At 39.7% G+C, this 12,381-nt stretch overlaps 1 protein-coding gene across 3 annotated transcripts in view; it reads right to left on the reverse strand.

Moving 5' to 3' along the window:
• Window positions 1-12,381, reverse strand: part of Hpse2 (heparanase 2 (inactive)) — a 618,971-nt gene that overhangs the window by 136,157 nt on the left and 470,433 nt on the right. The window lies entirely within an intron of this gene.

Below are 12,381 nucleotides of genomic sequence, written 5' to 3' on the forward strand. Positions count from 1 at the left end.
ACTGAACAGAACCTGTGTAAGCCCAAGTCAGACAAAAATCTCAGCAAGGAAATAGAAGGTATGCACAAAATTCTACCCCTAGTTGTGGAGCTATTAGCAATTGGTAGCTTCTAGGAAAGGGAAAGATGGCTTTTTTCTATGAACGTAGCTCTTGGTTATTTTGACAATGTTCCAGTGGAAGAACACATGTCCAAGAATATTTGAGCAGCACATAATGGTTTTGTTGGGTTAAAAAAAAAAAAAAAAAAGAGCCTGAGTCAGGTGGTGGGAAAGGTCAGTGGACTTGAGAGGAGTTGTGGAGAGGTGAATATGACTAAAACACATTGTACAAAACTTTCAAAGAACCAAGTTTTTGAAAAGCATGTTTGTTTCCAGATGTTACAATTAACTAGGCAAATACAGGATAAATGCAAATAAAAGCTAAATACACCTTTGAAATGATCGTCTCAGAAACAAAGATCTGAATTGGTGGGGAATCATTAAAATTATATAATAAACTATAAAAGTAGGAAAAATCACCTAGGGAGAATGTTTTTTAAAAATAGAGTTAAAGATTTACTTTTTAAAATATTGAGGCATTGTCAAATGCTTTAATTTATTGCTTCAACAAACATTTATTAATTACCTGCCAAATGCTAAGCGAATGTCTAGGGGCAGGTGTACCACAATCAGTTTACATTGTAGTCACTGGAGGAGACTAACAACAAGCAAACAAACAAGGAAGAGAATTTCAGCAATAATAGGAACCAAGAAGAAAATGAGATAATAAAGTGGTAGGAAGGAGCTGGCGAGGCAGGAGAGGGCCACTTTAGACAGTGCACAGTGAAGAGCCTCTGTATGGGGGTATGTGAATTGAGTTAAGAGGGAGCCAGATCCTTAATGGTGCCAAAGGAACAGCACAAAAAAGGATGTAAGGAGAAAACAAGACCGTTTCTTGTAGCACTAAAGGAAGGCCATCTGGAGTATCATAAATAAAGAGATGAAAGATTGAACAAACAAGGTCAGAGAAAAAAGAAGGGTGCTTTCATTCTGTGTGACGGAGGCTATTGGAGGGATTTAAGCAGGAGAAGGGTCTGCTCTGACTTATGTCAGATTACTGTAGCTGCTATGAGGTCATACATAGGTCTTAAAAGGATTGTGAAACCTGTAACATGATATACAAATTAAAGGCTCTGTTATTTCTATGACCACTTCGAGTTTCCATGTCCTTATACATAGATGGCATAATACCTGCCAGGGTTGTGCTTAGGATCCCAGCTGTTTGACAAAGAATAAATAACTTGAGGCAATGATAGGATAATCCTGAGTTAGCAGAAAGAGATGTGGACCTAGCAGGTGAACACTGATTTATGGGAACTCTTTAAGGTGATGAGTGAATTCAGAGAGCTAGTCCACATATTCCTCAGTTTGGCAGTAGGGTTCTGAACCACTCATGATGCTTCCAGGAAGCCTTGAACTATCATCTGTTTAAGGGCAAGAAATCCAGCCTTCTTTTCTTTTTAATATTTGTTATTTTGTGTGTGTGTGTGTGTGTGTGTGTGTGTGTGTGTGTGTGTGTGCACTTGGGGGCAGGTGTGCCTGTGGATGCCTCTAGCCTTTGATCTTTGTGGAGTAACAGACAGTAGTAAGCTCCTCCTTGTGTGTGATGGAACTGAATTTTGGTCCAAGAGTAGAATTTGGTTTTAACTACTTAGCCATCTCTCCACCACACCCCCCAGTCTTATTTTCTTAAATGTTTACTGCCTAGCAGAGTGCTTAGCACAGAACTGGGGCTTCACTGACAATAAGGCTCTAGTCACACGAAGGAGCTGACGCAATGCCAGGTCTGCCCTTGTACCAGCTCACAGCAACCTACTCTTGAAGGGAACTACATGACTTAAGAAAGGGTGATTAAACCAGCTAAAGAATGAAAAGGCACATGCTGCTTGCAACCACAAATTTAGAGATTAGGAAAAACAGAAACGTACAATGAAAACCTTTCAGAACACAAGAGACCTAGGCCTGAACACTGTCTATATATTTGCTAAGTTTTGGTATAGCAAGTCTTGATTTCTGAGAGGAAAAGAGAAATCCTGATTCTTTCAGTATGTGACTTAAATATGAAACCCAGCAAACTCACAAGTCTTAAATGCAAATTATCATCTGATCTGATCTGAAAGTCTGAGAATTTTATGAAGAATCTTTATAATATTCTGACACTGAAAATATCACAATCATGTCCAGCTATTTTTTGAGCAAGTCTGCTATCAACACTTAGGTAGAAGGTGAAAGTGGTATATTCAACTTGGAGGGTTAATTTGTATAACATCATTTTATTTCAGAGTTCAAAGCCTACCACTTTTAAATGAAGATATGACTCCAGAAAACATTTGGAGTTATAAAAACTATGTATACAAAGTCCACTGATACTCAAAACAAAAGTTAATCTGAGTTCCCTTCTGACTAGAGGGAGAGTTGAAAGAAAATAATTTCTAACTTTTTGTTCTTGGAGCTGAGGATAGAAAGCATGTGCTCAGCCTGCATGAAGCCCTGGGTTCCCTCTCAGCTAGCTCTTTCCCTAGCATGAGTTGGTAAGGGAGCATGGTGGTGGTTACAGGCACAGAGTCCTGCATTTCAATTCTTATTGTATATTCACTGTGTGACCTTGAGTATTTTAAATTACCTCTTTATGTTCTAGTGTAGAAAAAAATATCTACATCAGTGAGTTTTATGATTTACCTAATTAAAATTTGTAAAAGAACTTAAAAACAGTTCCTGCTGTATTGCAAGCACTTAATCCCAAATATTTACTGGATTTCTCTTCTTGTCCAAGGTACCTGAGTTTGTACTTGGTTGTTCTTCCCTCAGGTAAGTTACCTGAGTTAATGGGTAATATCCCAGATACATGTTACTCACTATGAAAGGGCAGTTTAGAATTTTAAATATACGTGGGTAATGCACATAAGCATAATTAGCATAATTATGTTTAACATATGCTCACCCACTCTCAACACAAGCATCCTGTTACCCACATGAACAAAAAAAATATACAGTGAGGTAAAACTTTAATGAAAACTGAAGCAGTTACATGAGGAGGAATATATTCCTAAAAGCACTAATGTCGAAAGTTCAAGGAGTCAGCACAAAGGAGCAAATGTTTTCTAAGCCTTTCTGTTGAGGGCATGATGGGAAGTTTGACGACCTGGGAGTCTGCCAAGAATAGGGAAGACCAGCATGGTGAACTGTGGTGAAGATGCTGGGTGCTACTTGAGCCTGAGAAGAAAATTAGCTTGGGCTGTAGAGTAGAAAAACTAACCAAACAAATAAGACAAAACAAACCAGAAAAAGCAGATGGAACCAGCTGCAAAATTCCCCCAGAAAATGAAACTCTAAGAAACCGAGGGCTGTAGTTCAACACTGTGGTTTTCTGAGTAAATATGATTCTCCCTGTGCTGGAAGAGAGAGGAGGGGGCTTTGGAAAGTGAAAGGACTCCTGGTGAGAAATGATGTGCCAAGGAGAGTTATTCTAAGGATGCACTGGGGAGGGGGAAGGCATAGGCTGATGTGCCTAACTGCGCACTGGAGGACGCTGGCTGCTCAGCTCCCTTCCAGCTGTGCTGTTCCCAAATAGACTTCAGCCCTGGGGCCCATGTGGTCAAGAAAGCTTTTGAGGCACCCAAAGGAAAGTCCTTTAAGTGGCCAGCAGCTATTCACAATTCCCTGTTTACTAGAGGCAGAGAGGTGTATGGGGTAAACCGTTTCAGATCCCTTCTCTCACATTTCAGAGACAAGGACTGAGTGAGAATGTTTGGTGTGTTTACGTGGATTCACTGAGGCAGGGAGGTAGAGTAGAAGAGGTCTGTGTAAAGGGGGGAGAGGAGAGAGAAAGGAGAAAGGGAGGGGGAGAGAGAGGAAGAAGAGAGAAGGGAGGAAAAGGGAGAGAGAGAGAGAGAGGAGAGGGGAGTATACTTATGGAAACTATTGATTTTTTTAAGTGAAATAGGAACATAACCATTTATGGGGCACATTTTCAAACCTAGCTTCCCTTTCCTGTGGTTCCTTGATATCCTGTTTCTAAAGCTGTAATCTAAGTCTTTGAAAAGACTCTCGAGGATCCAGCTTCAGGCACTGGCTGTGTAAGAGATGGTAGCATTGTTGCAGACATGTTGTTTATGGTTATCCAAACCAACACCTTCCTTAATGAGAAAGGAAGCAATAAAACAGGAACAGTGGACAGGCCAGCTGGGCCAATCAGCCCTGGCAGGAGTCCCACCCTCCAAAGAAGCTGGAGCCCATTAATTCTAGGATCTCATGAACTTGGGAGTCAACCTTCCCTAGAACTTCAGAAGAGTAGCTGCTCACTCAGTAACCAGAACAAGTCTCCTACAGAGCTGGTTACAAAGAATTGCTTTTAGGAAGTCTCTTCTTACAGTTTGTTTTCTCAAACACAATCTAATATTCTTTACATAATGTGTGTGTGTGTGCACGCGTGTGTGTAGGTGTATCTCATTGTACATGTGGAGGTCAGAGAACTATTTGAGGGAGTCAGTTCTCTCCTTTCCACCACACGAGTTTTAGGGGCTGGACTCAGGTTGTCAGTTTTGGTGGCAAGTGCCTTTACCCATGGAAGGGTCTTGCTGGTCCTCGGGAAGCTCCTTAAACCTTATCTTCATGTCTTCCTTCATTTTAGCAGTCTTGGCTTCTCATTGTATTTATGAATGGTCAAGGTGAACTCTCAATATTGTTTCTGTTTTCTTAGAGGAGGGGATAAAATTGATTCTGTTTTTCCTTGTCTCTGTTTCTTCCTGAAATTTGGAAGAATTTCTCTCTTGGTTTTCCTGCCTTCTCTCTTTCTTTTATAGACCATCCTACATCCTGCTGCCTTTTTTTTAAATCTTTGGAATCACCGCCCCCCTCAGTTTTAAGAACCTTCACTGGTTTCTCATTGCATTGCCAGCTGAAGGGAACAGCTTTCCTCCCTCCCTTCCTTCCTTCCCTCCTTTCTTCATTCCTTCCTGGCTTCCCTCCCTCCCTTGCTCCCTCCCTTCCTTCTTCCTTCCTTCCTTCCTTCTTCATTGAGAGGTCTGTAAGATCATCAGAGAGATGATCAACAAGTAACTTGTACGTGATGTTACTGAAACCAGTGGTCACTGGCCACAAATCAGGACACTGGCAGCTTTATTTAAGATGGTGTTTGCCACCTTACATAACTGGCCCTTAGCCATCATTCTCCATTCCCTCACAGCCTATGCAGGATGGTCTTACTGCTTTAGAAATTGTTTTATACTTCTGTTTACTTTCTTCCATCTGCCCTTTTCACCCATGCTTTTGTTAGTTTTCTCAAGGATTATTTTAAAAGTTATTTTCTCTAGGGAATATTCCTCAACTCTTCAGAAAGTTTTCTTTTTTCCAAGTTCCAAAGTTCTTTGAAGCTATCTCTGATTTTGATCTTATTGCACACAAATGTAACTTTCTATCCCTACTCCACCTCTTCATGCCCCATGGATTTCTTGACAATGACTTTATTAAATACTGAGTCAACAAATGAGGATATTTTATTGATGAAAAGACTCAGTTTTGAAGACGTCAGCTATCTCATAGAGCTAGCAAGGGCAAGTGCCATGAGCTCACAGTTCCAGTTAGAGCTGTTACATCCTATTAAATTCTCCTGCTTGAGGACAATCATGAGCCTTTGCTTGCCTAAACTGCCTCCATATTTAGGATGTCTTTCTTAAATTCCTCTGAGTTGAGTGATTCGATATAGAAATAAATTTTGCACAGGTTACAAAATAAATGGTTAATAGATGCCAAATACAGAAAGTGTAGTGGATGACCATGGGTTTGGCAATAAAGTGGGCCTAAGTTTGAATTTTCATCTTACGACTTAAGCATGCTCTATGACCTTGAGCATGCTACAACAGATTGATAATGTATGAATAATGCATTTGTAACCAAAAGGTAATATATTTTGTAAAACAATGATGTATTTTTTTTTTATAATTTAATGCCTTTGAAACCAGAGTATTTGTCATAAGCATCAATCAATTAAAATTTGTCTGAAGTTTACCCCTTGGCTTGTATCTGTTATTAAGTTGAGGTGTATTCTATAAATATCCATGTCTAAAAATCATAAAATGGCTAGAATGCAAACGCTGGCTCTCTTCTAATCAGTGTCTTTTGGGCCAGCTCCTCCTATAACTGTTGGATCTCAAACTTGGGACTGATGGCTGAGATGTCCATTAACAAAGCAGACCTGGCCACCCAGTTCTGCCAGCATCCCTCAGGTGTTGCCTGTTACAGGGTCTTCCTGGATGGCATGCCCTGCCCCTAAACTTCTCTAGCCCAGGCGCTGGGCTGCCCTTCATCTAGCTGCCCTTCCCTATATAAGCCAGCCATTTTGGTTACCTGGACCTTTTTATCTAGTCTTCACCCTCCTGGTCTTTTGATCTGGCTCTCCCCTCTCACGTCTTCTCACACAGTCCAGCTCAGTTTGGCCATGTTCACTTTGGACTCTCTTAGACATCCTTAGTTCTTATTATGCTCTCCCTTTCTCCTTCACCATTCCTAGAAGCAGCATGTAATTTCATTTTCCTTCTCTATCTCTCTCTTTCTTCCTTCTTTCTCCTTCCTTCCTTCCTTCCTTCCTTCCTTCCTTCCTTCCTTCCTTCCTTCCTTTCTTTTTAAATTCCTTCCTTCCTTTTGTCCTTCCTTCTTTCCTTCCTTCCTTCCTTCTTTCCTTCCTTCCTTCCTTTCTTCCTTCCTTCATCTGGTGCCAAAACACAGGACTAGTCATGTCCTTTTGTTTCTTTTTTTTTTTCAGCCAATAACTACCATTCTTATCCAACTGATATTTACATTCTCTAGTTTCTCTCACTAAAGAATAATAACATTATTATTTTCTCCTTTAATTGTGCTTCTAGCTATTTTGTCATCCTCAATACCAATCTTTTGATATATTAAAAAGCTCAATCTGGTGCTTCCTGAGACAACTAGGAATAGTGCTTTCTCAAGATCCAGCTATACCACTCCTAGGCATATATCCAAAATATGCTCAAGTGCACAACATAGGTATTTGTTCAACCATGTTCATAGCAGTTTTATTCATAATAGCCAGAACCTGGAAACAACCCAAATGTCCCTCAATAGAGGAATGGATATAGAAATTGTGGTACATTTACACAATGGAATACTACTCAGCAATTAAAAACAAGGAAATCATGAAATTTGCAGGCAAATGGTGGGATCTAGAAAAGATCATCTTGAGTGAGGTATCCCAGAAGCAAAAAGGCACACGCAGCATATACTCACTTATAAGTGGGTACTAGACCTATAAGATAGGATAAACATACTAAAATCTGTACACCTAAAGAAGCTAAACCAGAAGGAGGACCTGGGGTAAGATGATCAATCCTCACTTAGAAAGACAAATAAATGGGATGGACACTGGCAGTAGGAGAAAACAAGAAACAGGACAGGAGCCTACCATAGAGTGCCTCTGAAAGACTCTACCTAGCAGTGTATCAAAGCAGATGCTGAGACTCATTACTAAAGCTTGGGCAGAGTGCAGGGAATCATATGAAAGAAAGGGAAGTTAGTAAGACCTGGAGAGGACAGGAGCTCCACAAGGGCACAGGGATCTTTTCTGAGACTGATTCTCCAACCAAGGATCATTCATGGATATAACTTAGAACCCCTGCTTGGATGTAGCCCATGGCAGCTCAGTATCCAAGTGGGTACCCTAGTAAGGGGAACAGGGACTGTCTCTGACATGAACTTAGTGGCTGGCTCTTTGATTCCCCCTTCCCCTGCCCAAGGGAGCAGCAGCCTTCCTAGGCTACAGAGGAGGACATTGTAGCCAGTCCTGAAGATAAATGATAAGCTAAGGTCAGATGGAAGAGGAGGAGGATCTCCCCTATCAGTGGATTTAGAGAGGAACAGGGGGAGATGAGGGAGGGAGGATGGGATTGGGAGGGAATGAGGGAAAGGGCTATAGCTGGGATACAAAGCAAATAAAATGTAATTAATGTAAAAAAATAAAAATTTAATTAAGTGGACAGACTGACAAACCAGAAGGTTCACTGAGAACCAGTTTCTTTATGATGTTTATTTATTTGCCAGGATTATATATTTTTCTACCATACTTCTATGGCCCAACATCTAAGATATATTAGGAGCAGCATGATATCACTATATTGAGACTTTAGAAGAGTTGACCTTTGTTAACTAACATGCAGAGGTGACTAAAGCATGTTAGGTGTAGCATTCATGGACACTTACGCAGCTACTCTTCCAAAACCTATTCACAATCAATTTCCACGTAAATCCATGCTGCTGAAACACAACATTTTTAGTCTTTATTTCCTCTGAGATGTGTGATGTCTTATTAAAGTTAACTCCTATATTTCTTCAGTGGCTCTTCCTGCTAATATTTGTTATGCTGCGCATTCACTAAGGTTTCCTTGTTTCTTCTAGTTACATACTCCCTCTTTCTTTTCCTCCTGTCTCCAGGGAATAACACTGGTGAACAAATGGATCTGCTAGAATAATCAGTCTCACATGCAAATCCACACATTTTTCTTTCTTGAGGAAAATGCTCCCTGTATTTTTCTCTCCTGGGTAGCAGTAACTTAATGGAAGGACAAACAGAGTGATTGTGTGTGTGTGTGTGTTGTGTACACACACACACCTGCACACACACATGCACATATACTAGGGGTTGGCTGTTTCAGATACTGTGCTTCATGCAATATTTGGCATTTTTAATTTGAATTACTTAATAAAAATTGAGAAAAGCATAAATTAAGAATAATAACGGTCTTTTTAAGGACCACACAAACTGTTCTCCTTACCCTTACACATCTACCAGTGGCCCCCAAATAGCACACTAAGGAAAACTGTATCAGTTAGAGGGATCCTTTCCTTTAGGCACTAACCTACGTGCCACTTTCCTGGGAGACTTCCCATGCTTCTCTTCCTTTACATTGTAGGATGGATACATACATGATGGGTTCCCGTTACACACTGTTCTGACCATCACTGCACTTTATTATGAACATGCTTCATTACTGCTTTCCCACCAGACATAAGGTCTATGAGGACAAACATCACATTAGTTTTGCCTACTATTGTATTCTCAGAAGTCTGGAAAACACTACAAATGGCACAGTTGATAAATGAATGGAGAAAGGATAGAAAAGAAGGAGGAAGAAATTAACTTTTCAAATACCAAGGAAGCCAACTGTAGCTTATTTAACATTCAAAGTGCAATCATATGGACAATACTTTTGGAAATACTTTCCTCCTGACTGGGATTTCACCAACTCCTTCCTGTGCTTATTGAATTGCTGAAAATAATATAAAAAGTGTTATTTCCTCCTCTGATTCCTCTAGGAGATGAAGACACAAATCATAGAGTCCAAATGACTTAAGCCAAAGTGGTTCTTCTTGGTTCTTATGTCATTGTTTTGGAGTCAGCCCAGCTCTCCGCACTATACCATCTGCGTTGTGTCCTGAATGTCTCTCCCTTTTCCCATTTGACTTGTCTCTGCATCCTGAGATTCTCAGCCCTTTCCTTTGACTCATCTCCCAATATACAGATGATTATCCTTGTTCTAATGGGAAGGAGTGTGTAGCTCATCCAAAGGTGTAGGTTGTCCAGACATTTCACTGGTTTCCAAAAGTATCAGAGATTTTCATCTAACCTGATAGTTCAACGACTGCAGAGAAAACAGAATTCTTCTCTAAATGGCAGTCCAAATTTGGAAACCACAGCTGCTTTTAGCAATTGAGTCATTGCCTTTCAGGTGCCAAAAATATCACCTATTATATTCTCCAGGGTTCAAAGTAAGAGGAAAGAGAAAAGTCAAAGGACAAATGGAAAATAAAGGTAGCATAAAGCATTTCTAGGCATGAAATTATTAAAGTAATTAATAACTAACAATATTTACAGCAATAATGACTAGTACTCAGTATGAATTAATACAACATCTGCTTGTGACCTTCCTTATTCCCTTAAAGAGGAGGGAATGTAGAATTCTTTGCATCTTCATTTTATAGGTAAAGAAACAAAATCATAGATATCTGGGCTCTTGGCCCCAACTAAGGTGAAAGCTGACAGCTGTTGTCACTGCCACCATCTGAGTAAAAATGCTTTTTGATAATACCATGTGACAATTCTGATGCACCCCATCCATCAATTCTTCTAGCTAACAGTTTCAGAGACCATAAGCAGGCAAACTATTCCTGCTATGCCCTGTGTGAATTTAAGTTTGTGTTTCATCACATAATAAATGATGTTTTTCCTTGAAGCTTTGGATTGATTGGTTACACAGCCATAGAAAACCAGAATGGCGGAAATGACTGGAGAGGACCTGTGGGTATGTTAGGTGTGTAACAGCCAAAGCGATGCCTGATCTTCCTGCTAAATCTAGCCCTCCCTTCCAGGAGCCTTTTACTTATAGGTCATTTCTCCTTAGGGTTCCCCTATTCCTTCCTGAAGTGGGAGGCCACTTGAAGTGCATTAGGCACATTTTTAAAGGCTTGAATCTCAATTTATATCCCCTTTCCTTAAATTTTTGGGACCCCACATAAACCAGGAAGTAAGCTTTTCTCCTCGTTTAGTTTTGGAATGTTCTGTAATGGTTAAGGACTATGCAGTGGTAGAGGATGATGTGGAGAGAGAACATGTCTTTGTTTTAACTTAGACTCACCTGTTTCACCTAATTGATAACACAAAGTTAAAACCTTTTCTCTTAGTACAATATTACTACCAGTAGCAATTCTTTAACTGGGTTTAAAGCTAGAAGAACTCAAAATAAAGGGACTTGACTATTTTGTACACTGTTGTAGTATAAACACTCAGAAGGCTGTCTAATGCATAAATATCCACATATTTATAGGATGAGAGAATTAACTTACAAGTAAACAAATAAAAAATTCCTTCTAAGGAGTGAAACTTAAGTGAGCATAGTGAGTTAAGAAAACTGTAGCATTCCATAGGTTGAGTTTTATTCATTTTTGAGGCAGGGTCTCATTAGCCAAGGCTGGCTTCCAACTCATGACCCTGTTGCCTTAGCCTCCCAGGGGCTAGGTTATAGGCACACACCACCACAATCAGCAATAGGTTGGTATTCTGTTGCATCAGGCAACATGTTTGAATCTATTCAAATATTAAAGCTTAAAGCTGAATTCCTTGAGGCCACATCTTATTCTATTTTGTATCTCCAGAATCTGGCACTTGGTCTGGTGCTAGTGATACTTTCTACTAACTGTTGTCAAACAGACTGGCAGAAATATTTCAGATCATTTAGTTCTTTTTGCCTTTTTGATAGAAGGCAGTGGTAGAAAAAGGTCCTGGCCAATGTACCTGGTCCCATGGTGATTACATTGGGATGCAGAGATCCAGAAGTCTTGAGAATTCTTAGGCTCTAACACTGCCCAAGAAAAAGTGAACACAAAGGCTGATGTTATTTGAATATGACATTAGAATGAAAGTATAAGACTTCAGCTTTAGTTCTCGATGGTGCTTTTCTCTGATAGCTTCAAACAGAAGTTTCCTTCAGAGGTAGTTTTAAACATGAATCATTCATTCATTTGTCTACATACCCATTAATCTCACATTTACAGAAGGACTACTTGTTGAGAGGTGTTTTATTTTCTCAGAAAGATAGCTGAGCACACACAGAGTCCAGATTTCTAGAAAAGAACTTGACTGGACAGCACAAGATGTTATATTTCAATGAGGCCCAGTGGAAATTGTAGATACAAGATCCTTGTAATTTAGAATGAACAAATCTTATAAATCTCAAAATATGATCCTGTAACCTATAACCCATGGAAGCAACTATGCAGATGACTCTTGGAGGCAGATCTACTCTGGCCACAGGAATCCAGAGCATCAGGAATGAGACTAGAGACATTACTAATGAGTTCTTTGGTCATTTTGATTGATCCGTTAACTAAAGGGGTCTTGTTGGAAAGATATAATGCAGTTGATTAATATGATTTACTTGCCTCTCCCTTCTTACAAAAGTCAGCTCTTACATGGATATGGATCAGAATCATTTGCTTTCAAAACCAGAACTTCAATGAATGTGAGCAATGATTATCTCCTTAAACTAGCCCCAAGTAAATCCCCATGAGAAGAAAACAAGCAAATTTTCTATTTCTTTATTAAACCACTTAGAAGTATTTTTTTACTAAAACAAAGACGCCTTTAATTCCAGTACTCAGGGAGGCAGAGGCAGAGGCAGAGGCAGGTGGACTCTGTGATTTCTAGGCCAGCCTGGTCTACAAAGTAAGGCTAGGACAGCTAAGGCTGTTACACAGAGAAACCATGTCTCAAAAAACCAAAACCAATAAAATAAAATAAAATAAAATAAAATAAAATAAAATAAAATAAAA

This window comes from Psammomys obesus, unplaced genomic scaffold (genome assembly GCF_907164565.1).
Source record: "Psammomys obesus unplaced genomic scaffold, mPsaObe1.curated_primary_1811, whole genome shotgun sequence".
Lineage (NCBI taxonomy): Eukaryota > Metazoa > Chordata > Mammalia > Rodentia > Muridae > Psammomys > Psammomys obesus.